This window comes from Cervus elaphus, chromosome 5 (assembly GCF_910594005.1).
Source record: "Cervus elaphus chromosome 5, mCerEla1.1, whole genome shotgun sequence".
Classification (NCBI taxonomy): Eukaryota; Metazoa; Chordata; class Mammalia; order Artiodactyla; family Cervidae; genus Cervus; species Cervus elaphus.
Window position 1 is genome coordinate 119,777,635 of NC_057819.1, and position 18,793 is coordinate 119,796,427.

General features: G+C 37.0%; 1 protein-coding gene across 5 annotated transcripts in view; it reads left to right on the forward strand.

Moving 5' to 3' along the window:
- Positions 1-18,793, forward strand: part of TANC2 (tetratricopeptide repeat, ankyrin repeat and coiled-coil containing 2) — a 371,488-nt gene that overhangs the window by 257,369 nt on the left and 95,326 nt on the right. The window lies entirely within an intron of this gene.

Below are 18,793 nucleotides of genomic sequence, written 5' to 3' on the forward strand. Positions count from 1 at the left end.
TTGTGTCCCAGTGCAGAGTATGCAGCTGACTGACCTACTGCAAGTGCCTTTCGGGTCCCAAAGCCTGAATGTCCTAAAGAGATACTAATTTGAAACCTTCAAGTGTTTAACTCAAGTCTTAAAAATTGTTTTGAGGGTCCACTTTTAATTTAATCACACTGTGTAAATGTGGAGTTTCATGCTAGACCTGAAACTTCTCACTCTTTCTGACCATCCTAATGGAATCTCTTTTTACCCAGAGAAAGACAGAAACTAAGTTTGCTGTCCAGTAAAAGGAAAGAAGAGGGTGTTGGTTTTTATGCATAAATGTTGTAAATCTTATGACGGGATATATAAATAGAACCAGGGGCATTAAAATACACAGAGCATACCATAGCATAATGACTTTGAATAGTGGTAGCTACTTGGGGTAAATTAATAACAGATTATTAATGATAAGATGCTGGAACCTGCCTGATATGAAATCATAATCACGCTGTTCTGCTTAAAGAGATTATATGTTCCTTATTAAAATTTCATTTCTCAATATGTGTTGGTTTCCTTAGGACTTTTACTAAATCCCATTACATAAATGGCCATATACAAGCATTGGATTTAGGTAATAGCAGCTTTAATAGATACTAGGTTGGGGGGCATATATGCAAGTGATAGTCTTGACTCACTGGCAGAACTGATGTGAAATTGACCCTGCCACTGTTAACTTGGCTTTGTCAAAGCAAATAATTGAATTTTTATCAAATACAATCAGGGCTTCTTGCCATTTGTGAGTCCCTTCCTTTTCCAAAACAATGACTCCTTTCTAAAGATGACTAAGATGTATGTCATGAAGCTAATCAGCTTGCATTAAACCACTGAGTCACACATCCCTGAGGTTGCTTAGTCATCTTCATCATTGCCTGGCTTGCTCTCACATTTACAAGGGGATATTTCCATCAGTGTTTTCTGTCTCATTGTACATTGTTTTATTTTTACAAGATTAAATTTCTTTCTTTTTAGGTAAGTTGAAAATCCAGCAATACAGTTGCATGCACATAACTGCCTATATATAAATATTCGAGTAGGTTGTAGATTTTGGTGTATGAATTGATGCTCTCACCCCTAGCCAGCTCTTTTGCATAGTACCCTAAAATTTGAAAATGCAGTGCTCAAACTGGATGTCTTTGAATGTCTTCTAGAAACGGATTTGTACTTTTTGGAGTAGTCAAATTGTAATTTTTTAAAATGGATCACTACTTGTTAAAGTAGCTACAGACAGGCCCACAGGTCTGGTTTTTATGTAAACCAACTTTAGTTGGTAAGTTTTATCTTAAAATTTGAAAGCCTGAACAGTGGCTAATATACACCAAAGTTCCCCAAGACAGACCTGAAAAGAGAGAATTAACCTTTGAGAGAGAAGAGTCTATAAACCATTTAGTCTTTTATCAGGCATAGATCAGCCTCTTGCATTAAGTAACACACTACTGAAGAAAGGCTGTGGGGTAACATGAAAGGAATTCCAATCGTGATCGTCAATTCTGCAGAAATAAATCACTGAAAATGTTTTTAAACACCTTAAGTGCAATAAAGAAAAATAACCATTAAGCCGTTTTTATGTTTTGATCTAAATTAGATTTAAAGAATAGCTTCCCAGTTAATCTTTCTATTTATTTTCTCCAAAGGTGACTAAATCTTATTAAAGTTACCATAATGCCAGGAAATTTATTTAGGTAACACTTTGTAAAACATTTTTGATTCAGTAAAATGATCTTAAGTGTTCCAACCTTGCAGTATGTAATCAGATATTTTTTATGGAATAACTTCCCCAGATACTAATAAAATATAGCATTGGAGAATTTCCTTTGTAGGTTCATAGCTATTTCATCACTGAGTGTTCAGTCTAAAAATGTTTAATCTTAAATTTCAAGTAATTAGCCAATTCTGATTTCCAAGTAAAAATCTCACCTTCAAGACCAACAATCTAATAACAAAAAACAATGTTGATATAGTTATATACTTTTTATCAGATGTTTCACATTTTAAAATCTTTACTGTTTTTATAGTTTTCCTACATTTTGAGGTATTAAATGTGAGGAAACATGTAAAAATTGGCAACATTAGGGAGAGTTGGATTTTCCCTATTTCTTTTACTGTTTTTCAAAGATCATTGTTTCCTTCCTGAAAATTCCACTCAGTAATGACTCCAAAGTTTTTCTCAACAAATGTTCTAAGACCAATGTCTGAAAGCTGAAATTTAATATTCAGGTTATTTAAAGACTCAAAATATTATTTCCCAGAGTAAAATAAGCCTTTTACCTTTTTTATCCTCACATTAATAGAATACAATAGACTTCCCAAAACACTTGAGACAAATGCTGAGAATAGGAAACTTTTAAACAGATAACAAGTGATAGCTTACATTTATTGGGGTTCTTATTCTTTACAGACACAATGCTAAGAGTTTTAAACATGTTGTTTAATCCTCATAACTCTGATGCAAGTGGTAGTAGTAAAGAAACTGGGACTTTGGGAGGTTTCTAACTTGCTTAGAGTTACAATGTCTAGTCATTGGCAGTGCGAGGATTCATTTCATGTCTGGTAGACTCTGGAGCCTGTGCTCTTAACCACCGTGCTATCTTATGTCAGAGACAATATAATATAAAAATCTTTACTATAATAATAGCAATACAGTAGCTTACTGTACATAGTGCAGTGCACTGGGGTGTTGGGGATGGGAAACAGTTGTGTATAAACGCTTGATTGCCGGATGGTGGTGACCAGGGCCTGCGGGGAATGGGAGATGGGGAGCTGCTTTTCAGTGGGGATGTGAAGTTTGAGACATGCAAGATAAAAAGGTTCTAGGGATCTGCTGTACAATATTGTGCTTATTGTTAATCATCTCATATGATTATTGGCCATCAAATATCTTTTTTAGTGAAGTGTCTATTCAGATATCTAGTCTGCTTTTGTATTGGGTGGTTTCTTTTCTTATTAGTGAGTTTTGAGAGTTTGTTATGAAATTTGGATGCTAGTCCTTTATCAGATGTGCTCAGTGAGTAAAGAATCTGCCTGCAGTGCAGGAGACCTGGGTTCAATCCCTGCGTCAAGAAGATCCCTTGGAGAAGGAAATGCCTGGAGAAGGCAACCCACTCCGTATTCTTGCCTGGAGAACCCCATGGACAGAGCAGCCTGGCAGGCTACAGACCATGGGGTCACAAGAGTCGGACACGGACTTAGCAACTAAACCAACCACCACCACTTTACAAATATGTTTTCCCAGTTTATGGCTTGTTTTTTCATTCTCTTAACAGTATCTTTTGAAACAGAAGTTTTTAGAAGTTGAGCTTATGAATTTTTGTCTTTGATGGATTGTTCTGGCGTGTATCTAAGATTTCTTTGGCAAACCAGAAGTCACAAATACTTTCTCCTATATTTTCTTCTAGACATTTTACAGTTTTAAGTTTTATGCTTAGGTGATTGATTGATTTTGAGTTAATTTTATATGTGGTGCATTGTATATATCAGAGTTTTTGGTTTTTCTTTTTAGCATATAGATTTCTATTTGTTCTAACATCCTTTGTTGCAGAGACTGTTCTACTGAATTCCTTTTGCACCTTTGTACTGTCAAAAATCAGTCATCCATATATGTATAGATCTGTTTCTAGGCTACTTCTGTTCTATTCATCTTTGTCTATTTTGATGTTAATACCACATCTTCTTGATTACTATAACTTTATAATAAAGCTTAAAATTGGGATTGTTAACCCTTCACTGTTACTATTTATTTTCAGGGCTTTTCTAGGTTCTATGTATTTCCATATGAAACTTGTAAATTTCTACCCAAAAAGCCTGCAGGAATTTTGACAGGGATTGCATTGGATCTGTAGATCAATTTGGGGAAAACTGACTTTTTATCATTGTTGAATGTTCCAGTCCATGAACATAGTATGTCTCTCTATTCATTTAGATCTTCCTTAACTTCTTTCAGAAATGTTTTCTCGTTGTACAGATGTTGAAAATATTTTGTTATATTTATCTTTCAGTATTTTGTATTATGCTATTAAAAATAGTATTGCTTTTGTTCTGATTTCTAATTGTCCATTGCTAACGAACAATTATATAAAAAGTACTATTAATTTTTTATTTTTGTATATTGTTCCTGTATCCTGAAACCTTGCTAAACTCACTTGTTATTTTTCGTGGCTTTTTTATAGACTCTGTAGGCTTTTCTACATAGATAATAATATTGTTTGCAAATAAAGATAGTTTTATTTCTTCCTTTTTCTTTTTCTTGCCTTGTTACTCTGACTAGAACTAGTACAAGGTTGAATAGAAGCAGAGAGAGCAGAAATCCTTGCCTTATTCTGATCTTTGGGAGACAACATTCAGTTTTTCACTCTAGGTTTTCAGTAGATGCACTTCATTGGATTGAAGTTGTTCCCCTACTTTTGTTAGTTTGCTAAGAGTTGTTTGATTATTTTTTTAAATCAAGAATTTTGTGTTGGATTTTGTCAAATGGTTTTTCTGTATATATGTGGAAATAATCATATAAGGTATCTTTTTTACTTTGTTAATGTAATAAAGTACATTGATTTTTCAAATGTTAAGCCAACTTTGAACTCCAAGTGTAAAATCCACATGATCATGATGTATTTTTTTTAATATTGGCCTCAATTTACTATAATTTTGTATATGTTTTTTGCATCTGTGTTCATGAGATATATTGGTTTATCGTTTTCTTGCAATATCTTTGTTTGGCTTTAATATCATAGTAATGAGAAAGTATTCTCTCCTTTTTAGGTTTATAAAGAGTTTGTGTAAAATAGATATTATTTCTTCCTTAAATTATTGGTAGAATTTGTTCATGAAGCCATTAGGGTCTGGAGTTTTCATTATGGGGAAATTTTAGCTGTCAATTCAGTTAGTTTATTAGATATACATTATTCAGACTATGTGTTTCTTTTTTAGTGGGTTTCATTAGCTTGTGTCTTTCAAGAAACGTGTCTTTTATATAACCTGTTGAAATTTATTGGTGTAAAGTTGTTCATAGTATCCCCTTACCCTTTTAATCTTTAGTCATGTTGCCCATCATTTTTTGTTCTATTCTTACTGGTATTGTATGTCTTCTCTCTTTCCTTATTAGTGTGCTTACAGGCTTATCAGTTTTATTAAGCTTATTGTAATCTTTTATTTTCATTAATTTTTTTCTGTTGTTTTTCTGTTTATTATTTTATTTCCACTGTAATTTTTATTGTTTCCTTCTGCTTACTTTGGGGGTTTTTTTCTTTATTTTCTAATTTGCTGAGGTAAAAGATGAGGTCATTGACATAGACCTTTCTTCTATCCTAATATAGGCATTTTAATGCTATAAATTTATTTAGTAATGCATTAGCTGTATTTCACAGATTTTGTATTTTCACTTTTAAAATACTGGTTTGCTTTTTGATTTTTTCTTCAACTCATTGATATTTCTCAGGAATTTCCAGATATATTTCTGCTATTGATCCCTAATTTAGTTGTGTTTTGGTCAAGACCATACTTTGAACAGCATGAATTCTTTTAAATTTATTCACAATTTTTTATGAGCCAAAATATGGTCTCTCTTGATTAATTTTTCAAGACAATTATAATACTTGTGTTTGGGGTGCCCTCCCCCCAGATTCACTGATTGACTAGAAGGACTCACAGTCCACAGCATATAGTCATTCCCATAGTTATGCTTTATTACAGTAAGATGATACAAAGCAAAATCAGCAAAGGGAAAAGATGCATGTCCAGAGGAAACCAGACAGAAGCTTCAAAGTATTCTCTCCCACTAAAGTCACACAGGATGCATGTGGTTTCTCCAGCGAGTTATGACATGTGTGAACATGAGAGCTCAATAGAGATTCAGTGCCCCAAATTTTTATTAGGTTCTGGTCATATAGACCTCCTTGCCTAAAACATACCAAAATTCCAGACTCCCAGAAGAAAAGGAAACATTCAACATAAACAGTATTGTTTGTACAAACAAATTAGGCACAGTGAGCCATTCTTTTTAGTTCTGGGAATCATGGGAATCCTCTTGAAATCTACATTCCCAAACTTCAGGTAAGGACCAGCCTTGCAAGCAGGCTTTCTCAAGGGTAGCAGTCTCAAGCTATGAACAGTTATGGTAACTGTTTTGTTTGCCATAGTATAATTTTATTTCTCTCTTCCCAGCCTGTATGTTGTTATTGTGAGACAGTTTACTTATCTAAATGCTATAACCATCCCCCCGCCACACATATAAAGGTCAGTTATCTTTTAGAGTTTTTAAAAAATCTTATATGTTAATCCACATAGTTCCCATTTCTAGTGCTCTTCATTTCTTTCTTTGTATTTTTCTATCTGGTGTCATATTTATTCTGCCTGAAGGACTTCTTTTAATATTTCTTATACTATGGATCTGCTGGTGACTAATTATTAATTTTTTTGATTTTAAAGTGATATTTCACTGTTATTTTTGAAAGATATTTTCAATGGTATAGAATTCTAGATTGACGTGTTTTATTTTCTTTCCATAAATTAAAGCATTATGTCTACTACCTTTTAATTTGCATTGTTTTTGACAAGAAATCTGCTATCATCCTTATGTTTCTTCCTCCGTACTTAATGTGTCTTTTTATTCTCTGACTGCTTTTAAGATTTTTTTCTTTATCACTAGTATGAGCAGTTTGACTATGATTTGCCTTGGTGTCATTTTCTTCATGTTTCTTCACTTGAATCTCATTGAGTTTCCTTGATCAGGAAATTTATAGCTTTTGTCATTTTGAAAATTTTATAACCATTTTTCTTTAAATGTATTTTTTGTCCCCCACCTTCCAAGACTCTAATTACACTTATTATTTGACCCCTTGAAGTTGTCTCACTGTTCATTGATGCTTTTTTATTTTTTTTAATAATTTGAAAAATTTTATCTGTTTTCTCTGTGTATTTTATTTATTTGTTTTTGGTTGCACTGGGTCTTTGTTGCTGCATGCAGGCTTTCTCTAGTTTTGGCCAGCGGGGTTGCTGTTCACTGTGGTGCACAGGCTTCTTCTTGCAGTGGCCTCCCATTGTTGAACACAGGATCTAGGTGTTTAGGCCTCAGTAGCTGCGGCTCACAGGCTCTAGAATGCAGGCTCATTAGTTGTGATGCAAAGGCCTAATTGCTCCATAGCATGTAGAATCCTCCTGAACCAGGGATTAAACTCATGTCTCCTACATTGGCAGGCAGATTCTTAATCACCGGACCACCAGAGAAGTCCCTCTCTGTATATTTAATTTTGCATAGCTTTTTTACTATGTCTTTAAGGTTACTCATCTTTTGTAATGTCAGATTTCTCACAAATCTCATGTAGGTGTTTTATTCATTTCTGATTTTTTTTCTCTAGAAGTGCAGTTTGGGTCTTTTGTATCTTCTGTCTCTTTTGAACATGCTGAATATAGTTATAATCATAGTTTTTGATACTTTTCTCTGCTTATTCTAAAATCTATGTCAGTTCTGGGTCAGTTTCAATTGATTGGTTTTTCTCCTAATTATGGTTCATATTTTCCTGCTTCTGTGCATGCCTGTTAATCTTCACTTGGATGCCAAGCATTATGAATTTTACCTTATTGGGTGTTGAATATTTTTGTATTCTTCTACTTTTTTCTGGAATGTGCCTTAGTTATTTGGAAATAGCATGATCAGTTTGGGGTCTTGTCCGTAAGATTGGAGTAGAATCAGAACAATATTTGCAGGTGTCATTATTCTGTACTACTGGGTCAAGGTCTTCCTGGATATATCCAGTGTCCTGTACATTGTGAGGTTTTCCATTATGACTGGAAGAAACAGGCACTATTCCTGGCCCTATGTAAGCAGCAGGTACTCTCTTTAATCCTCACACTTGTGTCAGTCACTGCTCCGCTGATGACTCAAGGGTTACTCCACAGGTCTCCAAAATTATTTCTTTATAGCTGTTTGTCCTTTGAATTGTCACTGCCTTAGTCTCCCTGGATTCTCAGCTCTATCTGCTCAACTAAGGGAGTCTGTCAGACTCTGACTGGATTCTCCCTCCCTGCATTGTGGTCTAAAAACTCTGTCAGTGTTGTGAGTGGTCATAGCATTTACCTCATTTGTTTTCCATCTCTCAGGGATTATTATTACTCATTGCCTATGTCTAGTGTCTTAAAAACCATTGTTTCATATATTCTGTCTAGAGCTTTGTTTGTTTATCTTGGTTTTAGGTGGGAGGGCAGATCTAGTCCACATTTCTTCATGTTGGCCAGAAATAGAAATTGGATGCCAGATTTTTAAAATGAAAATTATAGATGAAATGAACCAAAGCATCAACCCATCTTTCATCAGAAAATGACTGTCTTGAATTGGTTAGAATTGGGTTTTATGTAAGCTAAAATACATATTTTACCTATAATAATGAGGAATTTTAAATATAGTTGTTATTTACACAAAATAAACCCCACATGTCACATTAGCAAGACATTAGTTACTAAATGGATGTGGGTGGCATCAGCCTTCTCAGTAACTTTTCAAAAAGAAAGGGAAAATAGTCTTTAAAAATATATATAATCTATCCTCTTTGGACACTAACTCTAAAGCACATTTTCTTCCTTCTCCCAGTTTCCTATGGGAATATGATTGTTTGATTATCAGTGTCTTGGCCAGCATCCAGGCCTTGCCTGTGATATGCACAGAGCTTGGAAAATAACAGTTTTTCTTCCCCAAATGTCTTGTTACTTAATCGCCCTCTTGTTTATGACAGTAAACTTTAAATAAGAATTTATCCCTGAAAGGTGGAAAACAGATGATTCATTTATTTTTGTTATCATTGTACAGTTCAAGTGATTTTCAAAGACCTGGGTTTGCATCCTAATAACTGTCTTCTTGTAGCCTTCCTGTCCTACTAAAGACAAGTCTGTGAACATTTCCCTGCGGTTGAGAATGGAAAATTCATATTCACCGTTTTCATTCATGAATTCATTTATTAAACATTATTGAATGTACATTCCCTATGACAAGAGCTGCCCTAGTTAGTAAGGACTTACCAGGTTGGGTAATTGTGGTAGGGTTAACTTGATGAGATGGGCTTCCCTGGTGGCTCAGAGGTTAAAGCGTCTGCCTGCAGTGCGAGAGACCCAGGTCCGATCCCTGGGTTGGGAAGATCCCCTGGAGAAGGAAATGGCAACCCACTCCAGTATTCTTGCCTGGACAATCCCATGGACGGGGGAGCCTGGTAGGATACAGTCCACGGGGTCGCAAAGAGTCGGACACAATTGAGCGACTTCATTTCACTAAGTTGATGAGATACAAGGATAGAAGTGTAGGTGCTGACATGATTTTATCAGATACATATAGTTGATGGCCAAATACAGGAAGGATGTGTGGGATGTAAGGTTATTCATTTAAAAAGCTTGTTGAAGTATATGGTGAAAAGCAAGAGATGTTGAGAATCTGAACCATATGTCACTCAGTTGAGGATTAATTAGGTTCTGAACTAAGAAATTAATGTGAATTTTGTTATTTAGCCTTATGAAATAGATATTCTTATTATTCCCATTTTACAGATAATTAAACTGAGGCTTAGAATGATTTGGAAGCTCCTCCAGAGGTTATATCACTGTAAATAGCAGTGGAATGGCAAAAGAAAACAGGAAATATATCTGAAAGAAATTCCTCAAGAATCATTGTTAGGTCCTATGACAAATCAGATATAAAGGTCCAGAAAGAAGAAGTCCTGATGAGTCCCAGGTTTCTATCTTGGGAGACCAGACAGATGGGAATATTTAATTCACTGAGACGTATGGAAAATAAAGAATAGGTTAAGGTGAATGATATCACACTTTAGTTCTAAACATTTTAAGTTTGAGACAGCTACTGGAAATCCACAGAGATAACTCTTATAAGTTGCTGAAAATGCTATACAGGAGTTTAGAACTGGGATCTGGAAGAGAAATATAAGCCATCACCACTTAGATAGTTGTAAAAGCCATTAGTCTATTCCTTTGAGATTACCCAGGAAGATCATGAAGAAGAAAAAAACAATAAAATATAGAACCTAAGATTGGTAGTATTTCAGAGAGAGGCAGAAGAGAAGAATCATTGAAGAAGAGGAAGAGAGGGCCCAAAAAGAACTAGAAGAAAGGGTTACTGTGTCAAACCCAAGAAGGGAATATATTTCAAAAAGTGGGGATTTGTTAAAAAGTATTAAGTACTGAGCTGCGGTTAAGCATAAAAACTAAAAATAATTCACTGGACTTAAAAGTTAGAACGTCTTTAGTGTCATTAACAAAACAGTTCAACAGAGTAATGGGGGAGGAATCTAGACTAGAATGAGTTACTGTTTCGGAACTGAAGACAGCAAGTGTGGCTCTTTCAGTAGTACGTATATACCATGGAATAGTACTCAGCCATAGAAAGGAATAAAATTGAGTCAGTTTATGTGGATGAACCTAGATCCTGTTACACAGAGTGAATAAGTCAGAAAGAGAAAAATAGATATCATGTGTTAATGCATATATATGAAATCTAGAAAAATGGTATTGATGAACCTATTTGCAGGGCAAGAGTAGAGGCGTAGATGTAGAGAGCGGATTTGTGGACACCGGGGTGGGAAGGAGAGGGAGGGATGATTTGAGAGAGTAGGGTTGACATACATGATAACACTACCATGTGTGAAATAGATAGCTAGTGGGAAACTGCTCTATAGAACAGGGAGCTCAGCTCGGTGCTCGGTGATGACCTTGATGGGTGGAATGGGGGGTGGGGTGGGAGGGAGACTCGAAAGGGAGGGGATATATGTATTGTTATGGCTGATTCACAGTGTTTTACAGCAGAAACTAACACAACATTGTAAAGCAGTTATATTCCAATAAAAGTTTTTTTTTTAAATGTTGGGGGGTGAAAGGATGAAGGGATATAAGTCAGCAGTTCAAAGGGGTGAGGGGTCTAGGAGAGTCCACATGTTCTCAATATCCTTTTCATTGTTTTGTTTTAAATAAATGTGTGTGGGAGGAAGGTGATTAGGTTACACTGGATTCTTTTTTGGCTTGATGGTGTGAACAGAGGTACCCACAACCGCAGTTAACCAACAGACTCTGTCCTAGGCACACTTTTGTAGTAACTTGCTTTAATCCTCTGATGTCATGATTATCCCTGATTTAAAGATTAGGAAAACTGAGAGATCAAGAAGATAAGTAACTTTCCTAAGGTTGCACAGCTAGTGAGTAACAAAGACAGGATACCAACTGAAGCAGCCTGGCTCCAAGTCCAGTTTTACCCACTCTGCTATAGGTTTTTCTGCTGACCCCAAAAGTGACTCTGCTTTATTTAATCTGTTTGTTTGTTTTTTTTTAAAGCAGAAGTTATCTGAAATGAATATGTCTCAAGCTGTTATCTTTAGATTGTTTTTTAGGACCTGTTTCAATTTGCTTTACATTTTTCAAAAACTCCATTTCCTTGGATAGGAGGACCTGCCTACTGTAGTCCTTTTCTTGAGTGCCATAAATAAGCAACAGACCCTAAACAGATTGACTCTTATAAAGGGGAGTGTGAGCCTTCCAGAAACTCAGTAGGAAGATGAGCCCTGCCTTAGTTTCATAAGCATACTTTAGAAAAAATATAACATGTTTATTGACTTATGTTGGGTGCTGATGTGATACCAGGTTTTGTCTGAAGCACATGTGTTTTTCCTGTGCTGTATGGAGAATAGCATGCACAGCCTAAACCCTGAGAATAAGCCTGAAATTATCTTTTTGTTCTGAGGAACAGAGGTGCTTCCAGGCTAGACTTTACAGCCATTGTGGAAGAATGTGAGGAAACACAACCCTACTCGTGTTTGTACCAGACCTTGGCTGTATGACACAGACCCTTTCTTCTGCCAGTCCTGTGACTGACTTCTTTTCAGATGATTCATGGTTGTTTTCCATGAGTAAATATGCTTTAGTCTAAATCCAGTTAGAGCTCTTTTGCCCCCACTTCCCCTTCCCCTTTTCCTCTGGCTGCAGCTGTTTATATTTGCGTTGGGACAAGCTGGTCTATTAGCCCTAATGCACTTTTGTTTGTTTTTTAAATGTTTACTCTTTGCTCTAGCTAAAGAAAGGTCCGTTTTCTCTGTAAGTCTAGATGCATGATTATTCATATTGATGGTCTCACAGAGACCGTTTCCTAGAGAGCTTTCATTTGTCTGTCGAAAGCCTAATTTGCATTGAAGAGATGTACACACAGATCTGAGTCTTGAGTGGTTATTACATTTCTTAAAAAGAAAAGAAAAACTGCTTTCCAAAACTTTTCGTGTTTGTGTACTCTATTGGAATGTTTTTCCTTTTGGTGCTTTTTCTTTCAACATTTTATTAGCAAAATTTTCAGTATACCCCAAAAAAGACAGTTTCACAATAAACACTCATATACTTGCCTTGATTATGTCATTAATGTTTTTTTATTTCTATCACATATCTATCCATTCTGCCCTTCTCTTCAACCACACATCATTTTTTTTTTACAAATTTCAAAGTAAATTCCAGATGTCAGTATACTTGGGAATGTTTTGAGAAGCATGGGATGATCTTCCTGCTCTCTTGCTGCCCTGGGACAGCCACTTCTTGGGTACCAGGGCTTAGAGAACCGAATCTGTTGCTAAATGTATGGTTTAGCTCAGTTTTTTTCCCTTGGCTCAGCTACAGTTGCAGTGGTCCTTTCTCCTTAGATTATTTCAGTGGTTTCTGCTTTAGAAAATCTCTTGGAAGCCAGCTGATCTCCTAAACAAAGAAACATTTATTTAGGAAGATGAATGCCACAGAAAGTATTCATTACCTCCGAGTCCCACAGCGCAGGCCAAAGCGCCTCCTTGTTCATATGCCCTAAATTTATTGTTGATACATAGAGATTGTGACTTTCTTTTATCATATTGATCTGACAAAAGCCTTAAATTCTGAGGTACAGAAATCATTTCTGGGCTGTTCTTGGTGTCTACAGTTGTTTTACCATATGGTGCTGGGTTAATTTTGTCTGTTCTTCCCTTGAGGCTTTTGTGAATTGATTACATTTTTAGAAATTTTTTAAAATAACTTTTCAAAATGTCAAAGCTTTCTCAGTAGAATAAAATATGATGAGAGATTACGTCAACATGAGAACAAGTTATCTTAATAGCATTTTTCTCAGAAACTTCAGCATTGAAGTTGAGTCCGTACTTACCCTGTATTATAAATTGGCATCGGTCAGATTCGTGAAAGCCCCTTTTGAGACAAAATGTTAAGTAATCTTAGACCTGAACAGATAAGTCTGTTAGTCTAGAAAACACCTGAGTGTCTCAGAAGTTCTTCTGTCTCTCTCTGGCCAATCATGCCATTTCTAAAGGGAAGCATATAGGTGATTCCCTTTATGAGGTGAAGGAGAAAGAAGCTAGCCTAGCCAGTCAGCCAAGTCTGCTCTGTTCTCGTCATCAGTGATGTAACTGATGACCAGATTTCAAATTTAATACTGATATGCTATAGAGAAACAACCTAGTATAATACAAAAAAAACGTGGAATTTGGAGTCAGAATTAGGAGTTTTTTTCTTTATTACCAATTCTTTTTAATGGGAGTATAATTGTTTTTCAGTGTTACACTAGTTTCTGCTTACAACAGTGTGAATCAGCCATATGTATACATATGTCTCCTCCCTCTTGAGCCTCCTGTCTCATCCCCAATCCCACCCCTCCAGGTCATCACAGAGCAGCAGGCTGAGGTCTCTGTGCCAAGCAGCAGCTTCCCCTTAGCTATCTGTTTTACACATGCTAGTGGGCACATGTCAGTGCTCCTCTCCCAGTCCATCCCACCCTCCCCTTCCCCATCCCCCATGTCCACAAGTCCATCCTCTATGTCTGTGTCTCTACTCCTGCCCTACAAATAGGTTCATCAGTACCATTTTTCTAGATTTTATATATATGAGTTAATTTACAATATTTTTTTTTTTAAAAAAGAATTGGGTTTTGATTCTGGTTCTGAAACCAGCTGTTTGTGACCCGAGATCTCTTCTTGGACTCATATCAAGCCAGTTGATCTTCTGTTCTCTCCTTCTTCTCTGGGAGTCCTGTGATTGCTCAGCCAGAGCTCAGCAGGTCTGTGTGAGTGTCTGCCCACCAAGGGCACTCAGCCACCCAGGAACCCCCTTGCATGGTGAACAGCCCTCTGCTGTCGAGTGACATAATTAGAAAGGATGGAGTGAGGCGCTCCAAGGATCAGTCCTTCCACTGAAGCAACCGTTAAGCTGGCGAGTCTGACAGAATCCACTTTTTCAGAACTTTGGAATTGCTAAGCAAAGCGAGAAAAGCAGGTTATGAAACAGTATCTATAGTACGATTTTTGTTTTAAAAATAAGTATCTATTGGTACAGACAAAACTCAGGAAAAAAGTGAATTGTGTTTCTCTCTGGCTAGTGGGAGTAAGATTATTATTCTGTTTATCTGCTATTCCTAAATTTTCTGTAGTGAATATGTATTACTTCCGTAAAAAATAACAAAACTAAAATAGAACAGTTTGGCAGTCTCTCAAGAAGCTAAAACATATAGAGTTTACATATGACCCAGCAGTATGTTCAGCCGTACTGCTCCTGGAAATATACCCAAGAGAACTGAAAACACGTGTACAAAAACCTGTACATGAATGTTCACAGTAGCATGATTCATAATAGCCAAAAAGTGGAAACAGCCCAAATGTTTGTCAGATGATAAATGGATAAACAAAATGTGATATATCCATATAATGGAATATTGTTCAGCAATAAAAGAACAAAGTACTGATACATGTTACAGCATGGATGAACCTCAATTCAGTTCAGTCGCTCAGTCGTGTCCGACTCTTTGTGACCCCATGAATCGCAGCACTCCAGGCCTCCCTGTCCATCACCAACTCCCTGAGTTTACTCAAACTCAAGCCCATGGAGTTGGCGATGCCATCCAGCCATCTCATCCTCTGTCGTCCCCTTCTCCTCCTGCCCTCAATCTTTCCCAGCATCAGGGTCTTTTCCAATGAGTCAATTCTTCGCATGAGGTGGCCAAAGTACTGGAGTTTCACCTTCAGCATCAGTCCTTCCAATGAACACCCAGGACTGATCTCCTTTAGGATGGACTGGTTGGATTTCCTTGCAGTCCAAGGGACTCTCAAGAGTCTTCTCCAACATCACAGTTCAAAAGCATCAATTTTCAGCGCTCAGCTTTCTTCACAGTCCAACTCTCACATCCATACATGACCACTGGAAAAACCATAGCCTTGACTAGACGGACCTTTGATGGCAAAGTAATGTCTCTGCTTCTTAATATGCTATCTAGGTTGGTCATAACTTTCCTTCCAAGGAGTAAGCGTCTTTTAATTTCATGGCTGCAATCACCATCTGCAGTGATTTTGGAGCCCAAAAAAATTAAGTCTGACACTGTTTCCACTGTCTCCCCATCTATTTCCCATGAGGTGATGTGACCAGATGCCATGATCTTAGTTTTCTGAATGTTAAGCTTTAAGCCAACTTTTTCACTCTCCTCTTTCACTTTCATCAAGAGGCTTTTTCTTCACTCTCTGCCATAAGGGTGGTGTCATCTGCATATTTGAGGTTATTGATATTTCTCCTGGCAATCTTGATTCCAGCTTGTGCTTCTTCCAGCCCAGCGTTTCTCATGATGTACTCTGCATGTAAGTTAAATAAGCAGGGTGGCAATATACAGCCTTGATGTACTCCTTTTCCTATTTGGAACCAGTCTGTTGTTCCATGTCCACTTCTAACTGTTGCTTCCTGATCTGCATACAGGTTTCTCAAGAGGCAGGTCAGGTGGTTGGTATTCCCATCTCTTTCAGAATTTTCCACAGTTTGTTGTGGTTCACACAGTCGAAGGCTTTGGCATAGTCAATAAAGCAGAAATAGATGTTTTTCTGGAACTCTCTTGCTTTTTCGATGATCCAGCGGATATTGGCAATTTGGTCTCTGGTTCCTCTGCCTTTTCTAAAACCAGCTTGAACATCTGGAAGTTCACGGTTCACGTATTGCTGAAGCATGGCTTGGAGAATTTTGAGCATTACTTTACTAGCCTGTGAGATGAGTGCAGTTGTGCGGTAGTTTGAGCATTCTTTGGGATTGCCTTTCTTAGGGATTGGAATGAAAACTGACCTTTTCCAGTCCTGTGGCCACTGCTGAGTTTTCCAAATTTGCTGGCATATTGAGTGCAACACTTTCACAGCATCATCTTTCAGGATTTGAAATAGCTCAACTGGAATTCCATCACTTCCACTAGCTTTGTTCGTAGTGATGCTTTCTAAGGCCCACTTGACTTCACATTCCAGGATGTCTGGCTTTAGGTGAGTGATCACACCATTGTGATTATCTGGGTCGTGAAGATCTTTTTTGTACAGTTCTTCTGTGTATTCTTGCCACCTCTTCTGAATACCTTCTGCTTCTGTTAGGTCCATACCATTTCTGTCCTTTATCAAACCCATCCTAGCCTGAAATGTTCCCTTGATATCTCTAATTTTCTTGAAGAGATCTCTAGTCTTTCCCATTCTGTTGTTTTCCTCTATTTCTTTGCACTGATCACTGAGGAAGGCTTTCTTGTCTCTCCTGGCTATTCTTTGGAACTCTGCATTCAAATGGGAATATCTTTCCTTTTCTCCTTTGCTTTTCACTTCTCTTCTTTTCACAGCTATTTGTAAGGCCTCCTCAGAGAACCATTTTGCCTTTTTGCATTTCTTTTCCATGGTGATGGTCTTGATCCCTGTCTCCTGTACAATGTCACAAGCCTCCATCCATAGTTCATCAGGCTGTCTGTCTATCAGATCTAGTCCCTTAAATCTGTTTCTCACTTCTACTGTATAGTCATAAGGGATTTGATTTAGGTCATACGAATGGTCTAGTGGTTATCCCTACTTTCTTCAGTTTAAGTCTGAATTTGGCAATAAGGAGTTCATGATCCGAGCCACAGTCAGCTCCTGGTCTTGTTTTTGCTGACTCTATAGAGCTTCTCCATCTTTGTCTGCAAAGAATATAATCAATCTGATTTCAGTGTTGACCATCTGGTGATGTCCATATGTAGAGTCTTCTCTTGTGTTGTTGGAAGAGGGTGTTTGCTATGACCAGTGCGTTCTCTTGGCAAAACTCTATTAGCCTTTGCCCTGCTTCGTTCCGTACTCCAAGGCCAAATTTGCCTGTTACTCCAGGTGTTTCTTGACTTCCTACTTTTGCATTCTAGGCCCCTATAATGAAAAGGACATCTTTTTTGGGTGTTAGTTCTAAAAGGTCTTGTAAAAGGATGAACCTCAAAAACATGCTAAGTGCAAGAAGCCAGATGCCAAAGGGTAATATATATGTGAAAGGTCTCAAATAGGCAACCCTGTAGAGACGAAGTTTTTGGTTGCCAGGGGCTAGGGAAATGGAGCCTAGAGAGTGACAGCTAATGGGTAAGTGGTTTTCTTTGGACAATGATGAAAATCTTTAAGAATTAAATAGTGATGGTTGTGCAGTTTTGTGAATGTACTAAAAAACCACTGGTTTACATACTTTAGAAGGATGAACGTTACAGTATGTGAATTATAGCTCAATAAAATAATATTTAAGAAAAGTAAAGTAGAATCTATTTAACTGTAAGATACTAGAGTTAAGAATATTTTTAGCAAGTCAAAGTCTATTTTTCACCTAATTCTGTAATTATATATGTAACCATGTATCTATATCTCCACAGCCTTTTCTTTTTTTAAGTGAAAATTGGGGACATTTTAAAACTGACATAGGAAACTATTTGCTTCTATTATTAGAGTTTGACTTTATATTTTTAACTTTTGTACTAGTTTTGGAATTAACCTTTTTTAAAATGCTCAGTTATCATTCAAATGGCTTTGCAATAGTTTTAAATGAGAGTATTTACATGTGTGTGTTTTTCTCAAGTAAGCTGCCATCTCCAGGTTCTATATTAAGATGTTGGAATGGTTTAAGTATGTTCTAGAATAATATAAGCAGTATAAGTAGACCTAATTTCCATTTTTATGATTTCCTTTCTCCCGTCTCATCCCCTTCCCACCTCTGACATTTATTCTGTAAAACATAATATGGGGTTAGAATATAATGCTTTGTTTTTAATTAAATCTTTCAGTAAGCATTTATTGAGCACCTACTGTGTGTCAAGGTACTGTGCTAAGGTTAACAATACAGAAATGAAATTTTTAAAAATAAATAATAATATAAAAATAAATGATACATCTTGTTCAGTTGCTCAGTTATGTCTGACTCTCTGCACTACCATAGATTGCAGCATCCCAGGCTTCCCTGTTCTTAACCATCTCCTGGAGTTTGCCCAAATTCATGTCCATTGAGTCAGTGATGCCATCCTACCATCTCACCCTCTGATGTCCCCTTCTCCTCCCGCCTTCAACCTTTCCTAACATCAGGGTCTTTTCCAATGAGTCAACTCTTCACATCAGGTGGCCAAAGTATTGGAGCTTCAGCTTCAATCCTTCCAGTGAATATTCAGGATTGATTTCCTTTAGAATGGACTGGTTTGATCTCCTTGCTGTCCAGGGGACTCTCAAGAGTCTTCTCCAACACCACAGTTCAAAAGCATCAGTTCTTCAGCACTCAGCCTTTTTTTATTGTCCAGCTCTCACATCCATACATGACTACTGGAAAAACCATAGCTTTGACTTGATGGACCTTTGTAGGCAAAGTAATGTCTCTGCTTTTTAATATGCTCTCTAGATTTGTCACTGCTTTTCTTCCAAGGAGCAAGTGTCTTTTAATTTCATGGCTGCAGTCACCGTCCACAGTGATTTTGGAGCCCAAGAAAATAAAGTCTGTCACTGTTTCC